General features: G+C 40.9%; 1 non-coding gene across 1 annotated transcript; it reads right to left on the bottom strand.

Annotated features, from left to right (window-relative positions):
* Window positions 1–13,477: 13,477 nt before the first annotated feature.
* Window positions 13,478–13,532, bottom strand: LOC115170286 (U7 small nuclear RNA). The gene has a single exon (XR_003871031.1). It is a non-coding gene; the product is annotated as a U7 small nuclear RNA (small nuclear RNA).
* Between the last annotated feature and the right edge of the window lie 5,879 nt (window positions 13,533–19,411).

Here is a 19,411-nt window from a genome sequence, read left to right on the forward strand (position 1 = left end):
TTCTCTGGCAACAGCTATTTTGGACATTCCTGCAGTCAGCATGCCAATTGCAGGCACCTCCAAAACTTGAGACATCTGTGGCATTGTGTTCTGTGACAACTGCAAATTTGAGTGGCCTTTTATTGTCCCCAACACAAGGTGCACCTGTGGAATGATCATGCTGTTTAATCAGCTTCTTGATATGCCACTGTCAGGTGGATGGATAATCTTGGCAAAGGAGAAATGTTCACTAACAGGGATGTAAACAAATTTGTGCACAAAATATGAGAGAAATAAGCTTTCTGGGATCTTTTATTTACGTGTTGCGTTTATATTTTTTATCAGTATAGTTGCTGTACTAATTTAAAACATGATCCATGAAAAATAATCATATATTACATAGCCTATATTGATTAAATTATGGTGACTTCACAGGAACTGTACACAATAACATACTCAAAATATATTTTTTCTTTGACAAACTGAGCTTGTTACGGTGTCAGAAAATGACCTGTATGGGTGCAGAACGGTGAAATTGCGGTCTGCAATTCAGGGCGTTCCTGCATATGGGCATTCCTGCATCTGCAGAAACACCTCTTAATACTTCTATTGGTCAATGATTTTGCTAGGATAGGCAGGAGGTGGGGGTGCTCCAGTACAATAGGTACCATAATGTTGGAGGCCAAATGGCAATAAACCTCACAGAAGAAAAGGCAAGGGCAACACTGGTAGACGGTGTCCTTTGCCCATGCCTGTTGGGTACTGTTTTCGCACAGTTCTGTTAACAGCGGCGAGCTCACGACCACACAGAAGCCAGACAGCAACAACTTTCAAAAAGTTGAGGACAAGCGAGAGTGGGGACAGAAGTACACATTGTTGTGAGAATTTTTGTAAACATTTTGTAATTTGTAATCTGTTTAGGTCACAAAATATTATTTTCTCTAACGTTAGACTCTAGGCTAACGTTAGCTACTCTGGATACCTGCAGATACTAGCTAGCTAACATAAAAAGGCAGGAAAGCATGGCAAACTGATTTGCTAACTAGCTTGCTGTGTGGGTTAACTGCTATCTAACTACCTGTCATAGCTCATGAGAGAGGGGCATTAATAAGCCACTAAGATGGGGGGGTGAGGGCAATGAGTTTCCAAAAGCAACTGCTAGTGATTAGTCATTGGTGTGTGCGAGTGTAGCTAGTTAGCTAGCTAATGTTCGAGAAAAAAAAATGTCTCTCTAGCAGCTAATGTTAACGTTAGCTACAGTCAGATGTTAACTAGTTAGCAAGGCGGGAAATAATAGCTAGCTGGTTTGCTAATTAACTAGCTTGCTGTAGCTATCCAACTATCATGGATAACTAGCTAGCTCGTACGAGAAGGATGCTTATATGCTGCTAAGAAGGGAGAATGAAGACAATGAGTTGGCCAAATTTGCGTACTGCTGGTGCGTGAACACCAATGATCTGTATAGCACGCACTTTTTCTGCCATGATATATTTGATTACTGCATCATTTGTATTAGCTAGCTAGTCAAACATGTTTTAAGGGAGCGAAATCAAGAATGAGCATGTCCAGATGTATTTTAAACCTTCACCCCACCTGCATATCAACAGGTCTGTAGTGTAGCGGGTCGAGAGCTTCAAGTTCCTTGGTGTCCACATCACCAACAAACTATCATGGTCAAAACACACCAAGACAGTCATGAAGAGGGCACGACAATGCCTATTCCCCCTCAGGAGACTGAAAGGATTTGGCATGGGTCCTCAGATCCTCAAAAAGTTCTACAGCTGCACCACTAAGAGCATCCTGACTGATTGCATCACCACCTGGTATTACAACTGCTCGGCATCCGACTATAAGGCGCTGCAGAGGGTAGTGTGTACGGCCCAGTAAATCACTGGGGCCAAGCTTCCTGCCATCCAGGACCACTATACTAGGCGGTGTCAGAGAAAGGCCCAAAAAATTGTCAAAGACACCAGACACCAGTCATCAGTTCTCTCTGCCACCGCACGACAAGCGGTACAGGGGCGCCAAGTATAGGTCCAAAAGGCTCCTTAACAGCTTCTACCCCCAAGCCATAAGATTGCAGAACAATTCATCAAATGGCCACCCGGATTATTTGCATTGACACCCCCTTTGTTTTTACACCACTGCTACTCGCTGTTTATTATCTATACATAGTCACTTTACCCCTACCTACATGTACAAGTTACCTCAATTACCTCGACTAACCTGTACCCCAGCACATTGACTTGGTAACAGTACCCCCTGTATATAGCCTCGTTATTGTTATTTTATTGTGTTACTTTTTTTACTTAAGTTTATTTAGTAAATATTTTCTTAACTCTATTTTCTTAACTGCACTGTTGGTTAAGGGCTTGTCAGTAAACATTTCACAGTAAGGTTTAAACCTGTTGTGTTCAGTGCATGTGACGAATAACATTTAATTTGATTTCGAGCTTGATTTGTCAGTTGTCACCTGCCTTTTTACCCACTGAGCAATAGCAATCTCTCCCTCTTTCTATTTTCATGTTTGTGCTAGTATCAGAGCTAAGGAGGACCGGTTTCAAAGATCAGGGTCATAATCTGCACGCCACCGAGACTAATTCGCACGTCCTTGTTTGCATCTCTCATTCTCTCAGACCACTCTCTCTGCCCCTCTCTCAATTTCTCTCTCGTTTCTCTCTTAAAGCCAGGCAGGCAAGCAATTGTTGTTATAGTTCTGTAAATATTTCTCCTTGTTCAACTGTTGTTTTCCTATTTTTCGATTATCTGTTTTGATTGTTTTTTCTTTTCTTACATTGTCCAGTATTTTCAAGAATGATCTATTCTGATCTTTTTGTTTGTGTATGGTGAAGTACATTAATGCCGATTTTTTTTGTCAATGTTCTTATCACTTATCGCTCTCTCTTTCGCTCTCTTTCCTATCTGGAGTTGTAATGTTGATCTTTGAAATATTGTTCTTTGTGGTTAAAGTGCAATTCATGTGAAATTAATGTTATGAATTTGAATATATATACAGTTAAAGTCGGAAGTTGACATACACTTACGTTGGAGTCATTAAAACTCGTTTTTCAACCACTCTACATATTTGTTGTTAACAAAGTATAGATTTGGCAAGTCGGTTAGGAAATCTACTTTGTGCATGACACAAGTAATTTTTCCAACAATTTATTTACAGACAGATTATTTCACTTATAATTCACTGTATCACAATTCCAGTGGGTCAGAAGTTTCCATACACTAAGTTGACTGTGCCTTTAAACAGCTTGGAAAATTCCAGAAAACGATATCATGGCTTTAGAAGCTTCTGATAGGCTAATTGACAAAATTTGAGTCAATTGGAGGTGTACCTATGGATGTATTTCAATGCCTACCTTCAAACTCAGTGCCTCTTTGCTTGACATCATGGGAAAATCAAAAGAAATCAGCCAAGACCTCAAAAAAAAAGTGTAGACCTCCACAAGTCTGGTTCATCCTTGGGAGCAATTTCCAAATGCCTGAACGTACCACGTTCATCTGTACAAACAATAGTATAAACACCATGGGACCACGCAGCCGTCATACCGCTCCGGAAGGAGACGTGTTCTGTCTCCTAGAGATGAACGTACTTTGGTGCGAAAAGTGCATATCAATCCCAGAACAACAGCAAAGAAACTTGTGAAGATGCTGGAGGAAACAGGTACAAAAGTATCTATATCCACAGTGTAACGAGTCCTATATCAACATAACCTGAAAGGCCGCTCAGCAAGGAAGAAGCCACTGCTCCAAAACCGCCGTAAAAAAGCCAGACTACGGTTTGCAACTGCACATGGGGACAAAGATCATACTTTTTTGAGAAATGTCCTCTGGTCTGATGAAACAAAAATAGAAGTGTTTGGCCATAATGACCATCGTTATGTTTGGAGGAAAAAGGGGGAGGCTTGCAAGCCGAAGAACACCATCCCAACCGTAAAGCATGGGGGTGGCAGCATCATGTTGTCGGGCTGCTTTGCTGCAGGAGGGACTGGTGCACTTCACAAAATAGATGGCATGAGGCAGGAAAATTATGTGGATGTATTGAAGCAACATCTCAAGACATCAGTCAGGAAGTTAAAGTTTCCAATGGACAGTGACCCCAAGCATACTTCCAAAGTTGTTGCAAAATGGCTTAAGGACAACAAAGTTAAGGTATTGGAGTGGCCATCACAAAGCCCTGACCTCAATCCTATAGAAAATGTGTGGGCAGAACTGAAAAAGCATGTCCGAGCAAGGAGGCCTACAAACCTGACTCAGAGACACCAGCTCTGTCATGGAGGAATGGGCCAAAATTCACCTCAACTTATTGTGGGAAGCTTGTGGGAAGCTTGTGGAAGGCTGCCTGAAACATTTGACCCAAGTTAAATAATTTAAATGCAATGCTACCAAATACTAATTGAGTGTATGTAAACTTCTGACCCACTGGGAATGTGATGAAAGAAATAAAAGCTGAAATAAATAATTCTCTCTACTATTATTCTGACATTTCACATTCTTAAAATAAAGTGGTGATCCTAACTGACCTAAGACAGGGAATTTTTACTAGGATTAAATGAATTGTGAAAAACTGAGTTTAAATGTATTTGGCTAAGGTGTATGTAAACTTCCGACTTCAACTGTATATATATATATATATATATATATATATATATATATATATATATATATATATATATATATATATATATATACTACTTTTCTACAACGTAGAAAATATTCAAAATAAAGAAAAACCCTAGAACGAGTAGGTGTGTCCAAAATTTTGACAGGTACTATATATATTTAAAAAAAATTGTAAACACCTACTCGTTCTAGGGTTTTTCTTTATTTTGAATATTTTCTACGTTGTAGAAAAGTAGTGAAGACATCAAATTCATGAAATAACACATATGGAATCAGGTAGTAACCAAAAAAGTGTTAAACAAATCAAAATATATTTTATATTTGCGATTCTTCAAAGTAGCCACCCTTTGCCTTGATGACAGCTTTGCACATTGGCATTCCCTCGACCAGCTTCATGAGGTTTTTGAAACATGAAAGTCAGTCACTCATTTCAAGAACTTAAAAAAACTGAAAAGTTTCTTTAAGTTCAGTCGCAAAAAAAACATTAAGCGCTATGATGAAACTGGCTCTCATGAGGTCTGCCACAGGAAAGGAAGACCCAGAGTTACCTCTACTGCAGAGGATATGTTCATTACAGTTACCAGCCTCAGAAATGGGAAATTAACTGCACCTGAGATTACAGCCCAAATAAATGCATCACAAAGTTCAAGTAACAGACACATTTAAACATCAACTGTTTAGAGGAGACTGCGTGAATCAGGCCTTCATGGTTGAATTGCTACAAAGAAACCACTACTAAAGGACATCAATAAGAAGAGACTTGCTTGGGCCAAGAAACACAAGCGATGCACATTAGATCGGTGGAAATCTGTAATTTGGTCTGATGAGCCCAAATTTGAGATTTTTGGATCCAACCGCCGTATCCTTGTGAGACGCGGAGTACGTGAACGGATGACCTCTGCATGTGTGGTTCCCACCGTGAAGCATGGAGGAGGAGGTGTGATGGTGTTGGGGTGCTTTGCTGATGACACTGTTGGTGATTTATTTAGAATTCTAGGCACACTTAACCAGCATGGCTACCACAGCATTCTGCAGCGATACGCCATCCCATCCTAACATCTAACGATGTTAGGATGAAACAGTCAGAGGTCACCAAGCGCAACATAGCTTCAGCGTGTAAATCAGCTAGAAAGATGTGTCGGCATCAATTAATTGTCTCTGGCCCCCTCCCAGTTAGGGGGAGTGATGAGCTCTACAGCAGAGTCTCACAACTCAATCGCTGGTTGAAAACTGTTTCCTGCCCCTCCCAAAAGATAGAATTTGTAGATAATTGGCCCTCTTTCTGGGACTCGCCCACAAACAGGACCAAGCCTGGCCTGTTGAGGAGTGATGGACTCCATCCTAGCTGGAGGGGTGCTCTCATCTTATCTACGAACATAGACAGGGCTCTAACTCCTCTAGCTCCACAATGAAATAGGGTGCAGGCCAGGCAGCAGGCTGTTAGCCAGCCTGCCAGCTTAGTGGAGTCTGCCACTAGCACAGTCAGTGTAGTCAGCTCAGCTATCCCCATTGAGACGGTGTCTGTGCCTCGACCTAGGTTGGGCAAAATTAAAGATGGTGGTGTTCGCCTTAGCAATCTCACTAGTATAAAGACCTCCTCCATCCCTGCCATTATTGAAAGAGATTGTGATACCTCACATCTCAAAATAGGACTACTTAATGTTAGATCCCTCACTTCAAAGGCAGTTATAGTCAATGAACTAATCCCTGATCATAATCTTGATGTGATTGGCCTGACTGAAACATGGCTTAAGCCTCATGAATTTACTGTGTTAAATGAGGCCTCACCCCCTGGTTACACTAGTGACCATATCCCCGCGCATCCGGCAAAGGCGGAGGTGTTGCTAACATTTACGATAGCAAATTTCAATTTACAAAAAAAAACACAACAACGACGTTTTCGTCTTTTGAGCTTCTAGTCATGAAATCTATGCAGCCTACTCAATCACTTTTTATAGCTACTGTTTACAGGCCTCCTGGGCCATTTGCAGCGTTCCTCACTGAGTTCCCTGAATTCCTATCGGACCTTGTAGTCATCGCAGATAATATTCTAATTTTTGGTGACTTTAATATTCCCATGGAAAAGTCCACAGACCCAGTCCAAAAGGCCTTCGGAGCCATCATCGACTCAGTGGGTTTTGTCCAACATGTCTCTGGACCTACTGACTACCACAGTCATACTCTGGACTTAGTTTTGTCCCATGGAATAAATGTTGTGGATCTTAATGTTTTTCCTCATAATCCTGGACTATCGGACCACCATTTTATTACGTTTGCAATCGCAACAAATAATCTGCTCAGACCCCAACCAAGAAGCATTGAAAGTCGTGCTATAAATTTTCAGACAACCCAAAGATTCCTTGATGCCCTTCCAGACTCCCTCTGCCTGCCCAAGGACGTCAGAGGACAAAAATCAGTTAACCACCTAACCGAGGAACTCAATTTAACCCTGCGCAATACCCTAGATGCAGTTGCACCCCTAAAAACTAAAAACATTTGTCATAAGAAACTAGCTCCCTGGTATACAGAAAATACACGAGCTCTGAAGCAAGCTTCCAGAAAATTGGAACGGAAATGGCGCCACATCAAACTGGAAGTCTTCCGACTAGCTTGGAAAGACGGTACCGTGCGGTATCGAAGAGCCCTCACTGCTGATCGATCATCCTATTTTTCCAACTTAATTGAGGAAAATAAGAACAATCCAAAATGTATTTTTGATACTGTCGCAAAGCTAACTAAAAAGCAGCATTCCCCAAGAGAGGATGGCTCTCAATTCAGCAGTAATGAATTCATGAACTTCTTTGAGGAAAAGATCATGATCATTAGAAAGCAAATGACGGACTCCTCTTTAAATCTGCGTATTCCTCCAAAGCTCCGTTGTCCTGAGTCTGCACAACCCTGCCAGGACCTAGGATCAAGGGAGACACTAAAGTGTTTTAGTACTATATCTCTTGACACAATGATGAAAATAATCATGGCCTCTAAACCTTCAAGTTGCATACTGGACCCTATTCCAACTAAACGACTGAAAGAGCTGCTTTCTGTGCTTGGCCCTCCTATGTTGAACATAATAAACGGCTCTCTATCCACCGGATGTGTACCAAACTCACTAAAAGTGGCAGTAATAAAGCCTCTCTTGAAAAAGCCAAATCTTGACCCAGAAATTATAAAAAACTATCGGCCGATATCGAATCTTCCATTTCTCTCAAACATTTTAGAAAAAGCTGTTGCGCAGCAACTCACTGCCTTCCTGAAGACAAACAATGTATACGAAACGCTTCAGTCTGGTTTTATATCCCATCATAGCACTGAGACTGCACTTGTGAAGGTGGTAAATGACCTTTTAATGACGTCAGACCGAGGCTCTGCATCTGTCCTCGTGCTCCTAGATCTTAGTGCTGCTTTTGAAACCATCGATCACCACATTCTTTTGGAGAGATTGGAAACCCAAATTGGTCTACATGGACAAGTTCTGGCCTGGTTTAGATCTTATCTGTCAGAAAGATATCAGTTTGTCTCTGTGAATGGTTTGTCCTCTGACAAATCAACTGTAAATGTCGGTGTTCCTCAAGGTTCCGTTTTAGGACCACTATTGTTTTCACTATATATTTCGAAAACATAATGTTAAATTTCACTGCTATGCGGATGACACACAGCTGTACATTTCAATGAAACATGGTGAAGCCCCAAAATTGCCCTCGCTAGAAGCCTGTGTCTCAGACATAAGGAAATGGATGGCTGCAAACTTTCTACTTTTAAACTCGGACAAAACAGAGATGCTTGTTCTAGGTCCTAAGAAACAGGTCCCAAGAAACAAAGAGATCTTCTGTTGAATCTGACAATTAATCTGGATGGTTTTACAGTCGTCTCAAATAAAACTGTGAAGGACCTCGGCGTTACTCTGGACCCTGGTCTCTCTTTTGAAGAACATATCAAGACTGTTTCAAAGACAGCTTTTTTCCATCTACGTAACATTGCACAAATCTGAAACTTTCTGTCCAAGAATGACGCAGAAAAATTAATCCATGCCTTTGTTACTTCTAGGTTGGACTACTGCAATGCTCTACTTTCCGGCTACCTGGATAAAGCACTAAATAAACTTCAGTTAGTGCTAAATACGGCTGCTAGAATCCTGACTAGAACCAAAAAATGTGATCATATTACTCTAGTGCTAGCCTCCTTACACTGGCTTCCTGTTAAGGCAAGGGCTGATTTCAAGGTTTTACTGCTAACCTACAAAGCATTACATGGGCTTGCTCCTACCTATCTTTCCGATTTGGTCCTGCCGTACATACCTACACGTGCGCTACGGTCACAAGACGCGGGCCTCCTAATTATTCCTAGAATTTCTAAGCAAACAGCTGGAGGCAGGGCTTTCTCCTATAGAGCTCCATTTTTATGTAATAGTCTGCCTACCCATGTGAGAGACGCAGACTCAGTCTCAACCTTTAAGTCTTTACTGAAGACATATCTCTTCAGTAGGTCCTATGATTAAGTGTAGTCTGGCCCAGGGGTGTGAAGGTGAACGGAAAGGCTGGAGCAACGAACCGCCCTTGCTGTCTCTGCCTGGCCGGTTCCCCTCTTTCCACTGGGATTCTCTGCCTCTACCCCTATTACAGGGGCTGAGTCACTGGCTTACTGGTGTTCTTCCCTGGGAAGGGTGCGTCACTTGAGTGGGTTGAGTCACTGACGTGGTCTTCCTGTCTGGGTTGGCGCCCCCCCCCCCCGGGTTGTGCCGTGGCGGAGATCTTTGTGGCCTATACTCTGCCTTGTCCCGGGATGGTATGTTGGTGGTTGGATATATCTCTTCAGTGGTGTGGGGGCTGTGCTTTGGCAAAGGGGGTGGGGTTATATCCTACCTGTTTGGCCCTGTCCAGGGGTTTCATCGGATGGGGCCACAGTGTCTCCTGACCCCTCCTGTCTCAGCCTCCAGTATTTATGCTGCAGTAGTTTATGTGTCGGGGGGCTAGGGTCAGTCTGTCACATCTGGAGTATTTCTCTTGTCTTTTCCGGTGTCCTGTGTGAATTTAAATATGCTCTCTCTAATTCTCTCTTTCTTTCTCTCTCTCGGAGGACCTGAGCCCTAGGACCATGCCTCAGGACTACCTGGCTTGATGACTCCTTGCTGTCCCCAGTTCACCTGGCCGTGCTGCTGCTCCAGTTCCAACTGTTCTGCCTGCAGCTATGGAACCCTGACCTGTTCACCGGACGTGCTACCTGTCCCAGACCTGCTGTCCCAGACCTGCTGGAACCCTGACCTGTTCACCGGACGTGCTACCTGTCTCAGACCTGCTGTTTTCAACTCTCTAGAGACAGTAGGAGCGGAAGAGATACTCTCAAAGATCGGCTATGAAAAGCCAACTGACACTTACTCTTGTGTTACTGACTTGTTGCACCCTCGACAACTACTATGATTATTATTATTTGACCATGCTGGTCATTTATGAACATTTGAACATCTTGGCCATGTGCTGTTATAATCTCCACCCGGCACAGCCAGAAGAGGACTGGGCACCCCTCATAGCCTGGTTCCTCTCTAGGTTTCTTCCTAGGTTTTGGCCTTTCTAGGGAGTTTTTCCTAGCCACCGTGCTTCTACACCTGCACTGCTTGCTGTTTGGGGATTTAGGCTGGGTTTCTGTACAGCACTTTGAGATATCAGCTGATGTAAGAAGGGCTATATAAATAAATTTGATTTGATTTGATCTGGTTTGCCCTTAGTAGGACTATCATTTGTTGTTCAACAGGACAGTGACCCAAAACACACCTCCAGGCTGTGTAAGGGCTATTTGATCAAGAAGGAGAGTGATGGAGTGCTGCATCAGATGACCTGGCCTGTTTACAATCACCCGACCTCAACCCAATTGAAATGGTTTGGGATGAGTTGGACCTCTGAGTGAAGGAAAAGCAGCCAACAAGTGCTCAGCTTATGTGGAAAAACTGTTGGAAAAGCATTTCTCATGAAGCTGGTTGAGCGAATACCAAGAGTGTGCAAAGTTGTCATCAAGGCAAAGGCTGGCTACTTTGAAGAATCTAAAATATAATTTGTTTAACATTTTTTTGGTTATTACATTATTCCATATGTGTTATTGCATAGTTTTGATGTCTTCACTATTGTTCTACAATGTAAAAATAACCAAAAATAAAGAAAAACCCTTGAATTAGTAGCTGTCTTGACTTCTGACTGGTACTTTATATACAGAACATTCGGAAAGTATTCAGATCCCTTGAATTTTTCCACATTTTGTCACGTTACAGCCTTATTCTAAAATTGATTAAATTAAAAATGTTTCTCATCAATCTACACACAATACCCCATAATGAAGAAGTGAAAACATAATTTTTTTGTTGCAAATTTATTATAATAATTACAATATTTTATTTAGATAGTATTTAGACCCTTTGCTATAAGACCGAAATTGTGTTCAGGTACATCCTGTTTCCATTGATCATCCTTGAGATGTTTCTACAACTTGATTGGAGTTGTCGTGGAATATTCTAATCAAGTGAGAGAGACTTTGTCATTTCTTCAAACAATCATCTTTATTCAATAATTATTGAATAATCGAATCATGGAATAACCTTTTTTCTATTAATTGCAATAATGAGGATGGTCGAAGAGTTGGATCAAGAGTCTAACCTTTACAAATAATGCTGGTCCTTATATAGCTGATACTAAAAATGCTTCATCATGGTTGGTTCCACCCCTCCCATGCAGATTGGTGGGCACCATAAGCCACTTTGGGTTCATCCTGTGGTCATCTGTCTTTGGTGTTGTTTCCCAGATGCAAGAATGATTATACACAATAAGTGTTTTGTTCTATTCCTCCAGGCTCTCTCTCTATCTCGGTTACACCCACCACATCTTATCTATGGAATGCCAGCTGTAGATTTTTAGGCTCCTCTCAGTTCACATAGACATAGATGAGAAAGTACTCATCAAAGCTATTCGATGCATAAACAGTATGATAACATAATCTTGTAATTTTGCTCTCACAGAGTCCACCTGTGGTAAATTCAATTGATTGGACATAATTTGGAAAGGCACACACCTGTCTATATAAGGTCCCCTCAGTTGACAGTGCATGTCAGAGCACAAACCAAGCCATGAGGTCAAGTTTTGTCAAGAAGTTTGAAACAACCAAGACTCTTTCTAGAGCTGGCCGCCCGGCCAAACTGAGCACTCGGGGGAGAAGGGCCTTAGTCAGGGAGGTGACTAAAAACCCAATGGTTGCTCTGACAGAGCTCCAGAGTTCCTCTGTGGAGATGAGTGAACCTTCCAGAAGGACAAGAATCTCTGCAGCACTCCACCAATCAGGCCTTTAGGGTAGAGTGACCAGCTGGAAGCCACTCCTCAGTAAAAGGGACAGGACAGCCCGCTTGGAGTTTGCCAAAAGGCACCTAAAGGATGCTCAAACTATGAGAAACAAGATTCTCTGTTCTGATGAAACCAAGATTGAACTCTTTGGACTGAATGCCAAGTGTCACTTCTGGAGGAAACCTGGCACCATCCCTATGGTGAAGCATGGTGGTGGCAGCATTATGCTGTGGAGATGTTTTTCAGCTGCAAGGACTGGGAGTCTAGTCAGGATTGAGGGAAAGATGAACGGAGCAAAGTACAGAGAGATCCTTGATGAAAACCTGCTCCATGCTCTGGACCTCAGACTGGGGCAATGGTTGCCCTTCCAACAGGACAATGACCCTAAGTATACAGCCAAGAGAACGCAGGAGTGGCTTTGGGACAAGTCTTTGAATGTCCCTGAGTGGCCCAGCCAGAGCCCGGACTTGAACCTGATTCAACATCTCTGGAGAGACCTGTAAATAGCTGTGCAGCGATGCTGCCCATCCAAGCTTGAGAGGATCTGCAGAGAAGAATGGGACAAAATTCCCAAAAAGAGATGTGCCAAGCTTGTAGCATCTTACTCAAGAAGACTCGAGGCTGTAATCGCAGCCAAAAGTGCTTCAACAAAGTATTGAATAAGGGTGTGATTACTTATGTAATTGTGATTTCAGTTTTTCATTTTTTATAAATTTGCAAAATAATTATGGGGTATTGTGTGTAGATTGATGAGGAAAAAACAAATTAATCAATTTTAGAATAAGGCTGTAACGTAACAAAATGTGGAAAAAGTCAAAGGTTCTGAATACTTTCCCGAATGCACTGTATATGTACACGTATTGTTTTTCTTACAATATTACATTTCAGGGATCTGTCTTCTAAAGACAACCTGCAATGCTGTTTAGTACTGTAAAATAATTGTACATTACTTTAGGTATGTCCCTGTAAATTTACAGCATTATACTGGCACCACAGTTGCCAGCTTAATACTGTAAATTTGCTTGTCTGGACAGATGCTCTAATATAGTTTACAGTACTATTTTCCTTACTGTAGTACATATTGCATCATATTACACCATCCCTGCTGTACATTTACAGTGTCGGCTATCTGAAATTACATGATCAATTGATGTTTACTGATCATGAAAAGCATGTATTGCTGTATAGCCTGACTCTAATAGCGAGCTAAATGTGCACAATTGTTTTGCTTGGAATAATCTGAAATTTGTAGTTCTGACTATGCTCTTCAAGAGGTGATATTACAACCAAATGTATAACATTTCTTTAACAATCCGTTACGCTGCACGCAATTGTCAATGGATTTAGCGGAGCTGGGGCTCTCCTTGCACCCCATCAGCCAAATTGAACACTCTGCAACATATTGTATATTGTACAGTATGCTGTAGTATTTACTGTAGTGTTTTTGCGGACTGTTGTATACTGTAGTATTTACTGTAGTGTTTTTGCAGACATTACTATAGTATTTACTAAAGTGCTTTTGTTTTATAATTTTTGACATAGAAGTGGGGGGCTTTCTCCTTGAGGAAACCTACTGGAGAAATACTAAAAGAGAAAATTGTCCCTAACATGTAGGTAGGACAAAAATTGTGTTTTTGAAGACTGAACTGTTTTTTTGCTGACTTTTCTGTAGTCCAGTTTTTTGTGATGATAATACTGTAGTATTTACTATAGTATTCTACAAAAGTCTATACTAAGTGCTACACATGATCGATGGATACTACAGTGTGTGGTATAGTATTGTTCAGAATTATATAGTAATTACTGTAGTATTCTATAGTATTTTGTTATGTATGTATCTTAGCTAAGGTCAATGCAAGCTGTACAAACACTTGGCCCCTAAGCCCTTTATCAAGTGGCTAGTTTCAGTTTAGTCATTTAGCAGACACTTTTATCCAAAGCATCTAGGGTTAAGTGCTTTGCTCAAGGGCACATTGACAGATTTTTCACCTAGTCAGCTCAGGGATTCAAATCAGCAACCTTTCGGTTACTGACCCAATGCTCTTAACCACTAGGCCAGTGGTTACCAAATTGTAGGGCCGCACCCGATGGGGAACTCAGTTCGGATTAAAACTTAGTCTTGAAAGTTGTAATAGTTGTAACGGTCGTAGTAGGAAGTGGACCAAAATGCAGCGGGTACGTGAATGCTCATATTTATTTTATTACGAACTCCACACAAAAAAACAACAAAACGAAACCACGAACGACAGCTAACAGTTCTGCAGGCTAAACATAGCAGTGCACGAATACAACTTCCCACAAAGGGACAGGTGAAAACAGGCTAAGTATGACTCTCAATCAGCAACAACGATGTACAGCTGTTCCTGATTGAGAGCCATACCAGGCCAACACAAAGAAATACACAACATAGATAGAACCTAGAATACGACACATAGAACATAACCCAAAAACCCAGGAATACTCTAACCAAATACCCCTCTACATAAACACACACCCCGAACCACATAAAACAAATACCCCCCTGCCACGTCCTGACCAAACTACAATAACAAATGACCCCTTTACTGGTCAGAACGTGACAATAGTAGAATGCACAGGGTGCAATTTCGAAATTGAGTAGTGCATCTGTAACCGATGTGAAATGGCTAGTTAGTTAGAGGTGGTGCGCGCTAATAGCATTTCAATCAGTGACGTCACTCGCTCTGAGACTTGAAGTAGGGTTTCCCCTTGCGTTGCAAGGGCTGCGGCTTTTGTGGCGCGATGGGTAACGTTGCTTCGTGGGGTGTCAGTTGTTGATGTGTGCAAGGGTCCCTGGTTCGAGCCCGGGTTGGGGCGAAGAGAGGGACGGAACCTACACTGTTACATTGATGCTGTTGACCCGGATCATTGGTTGCTGCCGAAAAGGAGGAGGTCAAAGGGGGGGTGAGTGTAACCGATGTGAAATGGCTAGTTAGTTAGCGGTGGTGCGCGCTAATAGCATTTCAATCGGTGACGTCACTCGCTCTGAGACTTGAAGTAGGGTTTCCCCTTGCGTTGCAAGGGCCGCGGCTTTTGTGGCGCGATGGGTAACGATGCTTCGGTGGGTGTCAGTTGTTGATGCGTGCAAGGGTCCCTGGTTCGAGCCCGGGTTGGGGCGAAGAGAGGGACGGAACCTACACTGTTACACATCATCACTACTCCTCTTGTCATGTTAGTCATTGCATACCTTAAAGAGCTATATATAACTTGTCTGAAATGTCCAGATCAGCTAGCCCATGTCAGGTAACAATTTTTTATTTCGTTTTTTTTAGCCCATAGATATTATAATTTTTGAGTCGCTCAAATATCACATGAATACACATTAGACATGGCAAAATGTATAGAATTGCATGAAAATTTGCTTTAAAACTGCTACATTTTCTTTGCACCCCATGACAAAATGTATAAAAAAATCTGAGGCCTGTAGTTTTTCCTGATCTGTCAACCTAACCAGGTAAAACTGCGGACCTTTAATATGGACTCTGATGGGACCAGAGTTTTTCTAATCAGGTCACATGGTTTTAAAAAAACTCCTGGAAAAACTCCTGGCCTTGGGAAGGATGAAAAAGCTGTCAAACTGCAGCAACCTTGCACTTGTTTATATTAATTATATTTTAAAGAAGGACTAGTGGGGGTTTCCTATACACAGACACAGAGAAAGAAACATGATTGGACATTAAAACACACAGGGGTGAGCTTGCTTTTTGATGACAGATTCCGCCAATATTTTCTAGTTCAATGGAGATGGCCAACTGAGAAAAACCCATTGCATTTGTGTATTTTTTTCAATGAACATACGGAAGGTGACACAATTCTGTAAACAAATGAAAACAAATCCACAGACGCCATTTGATCTGCAAATGCAGATTCAACAGTTCTAACGCAAACGTGTTTTTTTGAAATTATTGGAAACCTACACAATGCAATGCTTTAATTTAAAACTTTGAAAAGATGCTTGTCAGTGCTTTTGTTCTTATCTACACATTGTGATGTTTGTTTGCAAATGTGGGAGCATTTACTAACAAATCATTATCCATATTTATAAATAATTTCGCATTTATAAAAAATGATGTTTTACAAGTACAAGTCAAGAGGTGTTTGTGTATGGAGAGTCCATTATATTTGTGCATTGTGTTTTTTTGATTTATGGATTATGGTACATATTTGTGAGTTGTACTCTATCTGTCCTGGTCGGTCCCTGTTTGGGAGACCAGATGCTGCTGGAAGTGTTGTTGGAGGGACAGTTGGAGGCACTCTTTTCTCTGGTCTAAAAAAAAAATATCCCAATGCCCCAGGGCAGTGATTGGGGACATTGCCCTGTGTAAGGTGCCGTCTTTCAGATGGGACGTTAAACGGGTGTCCTGACTCTCTGAGGTCACTAAAGATCCCATGACACTTATCATAAGAGTAGAGGTGTTAACCCTGGTGTGGCTAAATTCCCAATCTGGCCTTCATAAAATCAGTCACCTAATCATCTCCAGCTTCCAATTTGCTCATTCATCCCCCTCCTCTCCCCTGTAACTATTCCCCAGGTCGTTGCTGTAAATGAGAATGTGTTCTTAGTCAACTTACCTGGTAAATAAGGGTAAAATAAACAATTAAAACATGTATTTACAATAATTTTGGCACTACTCTATGTCCATACAGGGGCCTCATTTATAAACATCTGTCCCAACTCTCATTTAATTGGACCCACTTCAGAGTAGTGAATAGCTTTATGCGATCCGATCGGAAGCACAGTTTGACGGTAGAACAGACGTTTCACCTTTTCCATCCATGTTTGTAGGCTACGTCTGAATACTGTCATGTGAAATGTCTCGAGTAGACAATATCATACATATATGGTAACCATTACAGAATAAATTCCTCATTCAGAAGTAGCCATACAACAAATTTCCATGTGCACCTCTCGTTTGATTGGGCCTATTAGACAGTCTAATATAATTTTGTTTTTCTGTTCCGTGCATTAGAAAGGGGGTGCGGTTTATAACATACAGGTGAACAGACAGTTGATATTTTTCATTGAAGTGTGTAGGCTACCACTGTAAGTAGGCCTACTGTAGTTTTCTCTTTTTTTCTAGTGGGCAGTGTTTTATAATGCACGCACAGTGCAGCATATTTAGATTCGGGAAAAAGTAAATGCAAAACATTATTCAATTCAAATGATCAGTTTACAGGTCCAGAACAGTTTGTAATTGTTTTTGTCTGATATTATAAACGGGGAACATGCGTATGTACTGTGTGCGCCAAGTTTATAAATCTCAATATTTGGATACCGGCACAGTCTTTTCAGAAATATTGCATGCATATATTTAGTGTAAAATTTACGCAAGGTTATAAATGAAGCCAGAGATTATTACAATGTAGTTCTTACATTGTAGTTCTTACTCCATTAAAATCGTCTTAATAAATTAAACAACAGTAACCATCTGATATTTGAATAAAAATGAAATATTTTGATCAAATGTAAAAAAAAGTAAAGCTCTAAACATTTGTGTTAACAACATTTTTGGTTGAAAACAAGGAATGCTTTTTCAAAGAGGAACAGGTGTGCAGTGGTGGAAAAAGTATTCAATTGTCATACTTAAGTAAAAGTAAAGATGCCTTAATAGAAAAGGATTCAAGTAAAAGTGAAAGTCACCCAGTAAAATACTACTTGAGTAAAAAGTTTAAAAGTATCTAGTTTTAAATTTTCTTAATTACAGTGGTGGAAAAAGTACTCAGCTGTCATATAAAGTAAAAGTAAATGCTATGCATCAAATGTGTTATATTAAGCAAACCAGAGTTAAGGACAGACATAATTTACAAATGCAGTATTTGTGTTTAGTTAATCTGCTAGATCAGAGGCAGAAGGGATGACAATGTGTTATACTGATAGGTGGTTGAATTGGGCCATATTGCTATCCTGCCAGAGCATTCTAAATGTAACTAGTACTTTTGGGTGTCAGGGAAAATGTAGTGGAATGTAGTGGAGTAATACTTTCAAGCATTTTTACTTAAGCACTTTACACCACTGCAGGTGTGTGTGTGTGTGTGTGTGTGTGTGTGTGTGTGTGTGTGTGTGTGTGTGTGTGAGAATGTTGCTGACTCTCAGTCGGAGTTGCATGAATCACAGTTTTGACAAGCGGGTCCAGACCGGACCAAATCTGAACCAATCATAAACGTCTATTGTTTCACAAATTTGGAAAGCACAGTATACAATAGAGCACAGTAAAGAAAAGTAGAGTATAGTTCAGTTCAGCACAGTAGGGAGTACAGTATAATGTACTATCCTACTGTACTCTACTGAATTAAACTCAACTATACTGTACTGTAATACACTGTGTTGTACTGTACCAAACTGCACTGTATTCTACTGGACTGTGCTGTACTCTACTGAATTAAACTCAACTATACTGTACTGTAATACACTATGTTGTACTGTACCACACTGCACTGTGCTCTACTGGACTGTGCTGTCCAAACTTGTGAAACCTAGACATCTTTTCAACGTCCGGAAAATAAGTATTCTAGGCTAATTAAGATGCTAGTTAACACATGGCTTGACCTAGGAACTCACAAATAGGTTTGAAAAAGCGCTCCCTTTCCTCCTTACAATAAAAAGTTATTGTTTATGGATATTCCCATCATACAACTATTTATTAAAGGTCCCGCACAGAAATCCTATTTAGTAAAAATATCCTTGCATGACCAAGCACCCCTATAATATTTTTACGCTATTAAAATGCTCAGAATTGAAGAAATTGTACCTTTCTCTCATCTATCAGGAAGCCTGAAAGAACAGGCTGAGTGGGCGGGGAGCTTATATTCATGAGCTTGGCTTGACCAACAGCTCTTTGAAATACCCTTGTGTTAGTTGCCAGGTAACAAGATAAACAATGGGCCACGTCATTCTGAACCTAAATAGTATGCCTGAGGCATTTTCTCTGCAAAATGCTCTCATGGTCAACGGAGCTGAGCACGGACTGTTGGATATTCAGACAAACTATAGCAATACACAATAGCATTTCTATTGTTTTGTCACTAATTACAGAATACAGTTCACCAATACACTTCATCACAATAATTAGTAAAGCCTGAGTCACCTTAGAAGTTTACACATAAGGGAATGTACACGAAAACAGCATACAATAAGTGTACTGGACAATTTATTGGTGCCTCTGCATTAGCATTATAAATTACAATATGTTCAGAATTGTATGTATTGAGCAGACATTTATTTTATTATTTACAATAGGCCAGCGTAGCCGAAATGTTGATCAACATGAACACTTATGAGAAATAATGGTGACACATCATTTGACATACATTTATTAGCGCTATAATCCTAATATAGGCACCCGGTGCCCTACAGTGTGCAGGACCCCATTGATTCGTAGAATTTGTAACACTAATTTTCCCTCCGAAAGCTTGAAAAAACAATACAAAGTAACAAAATGTGATATCATGTCACGTAAATGTTA

This window comes from Salmo trutta, chromosome 31 (assembly GCF_901001165.1).
Source record: "Salmo trutta chromosome 31, fSalTru1.1, whole genome shotgun sequence".
Lineage (NCBI taxonomy): Eukaryota > Metazoa > Chordata > Actinopteri > Salmoniformes > Salmonidae > Salmo > Salmo trutta.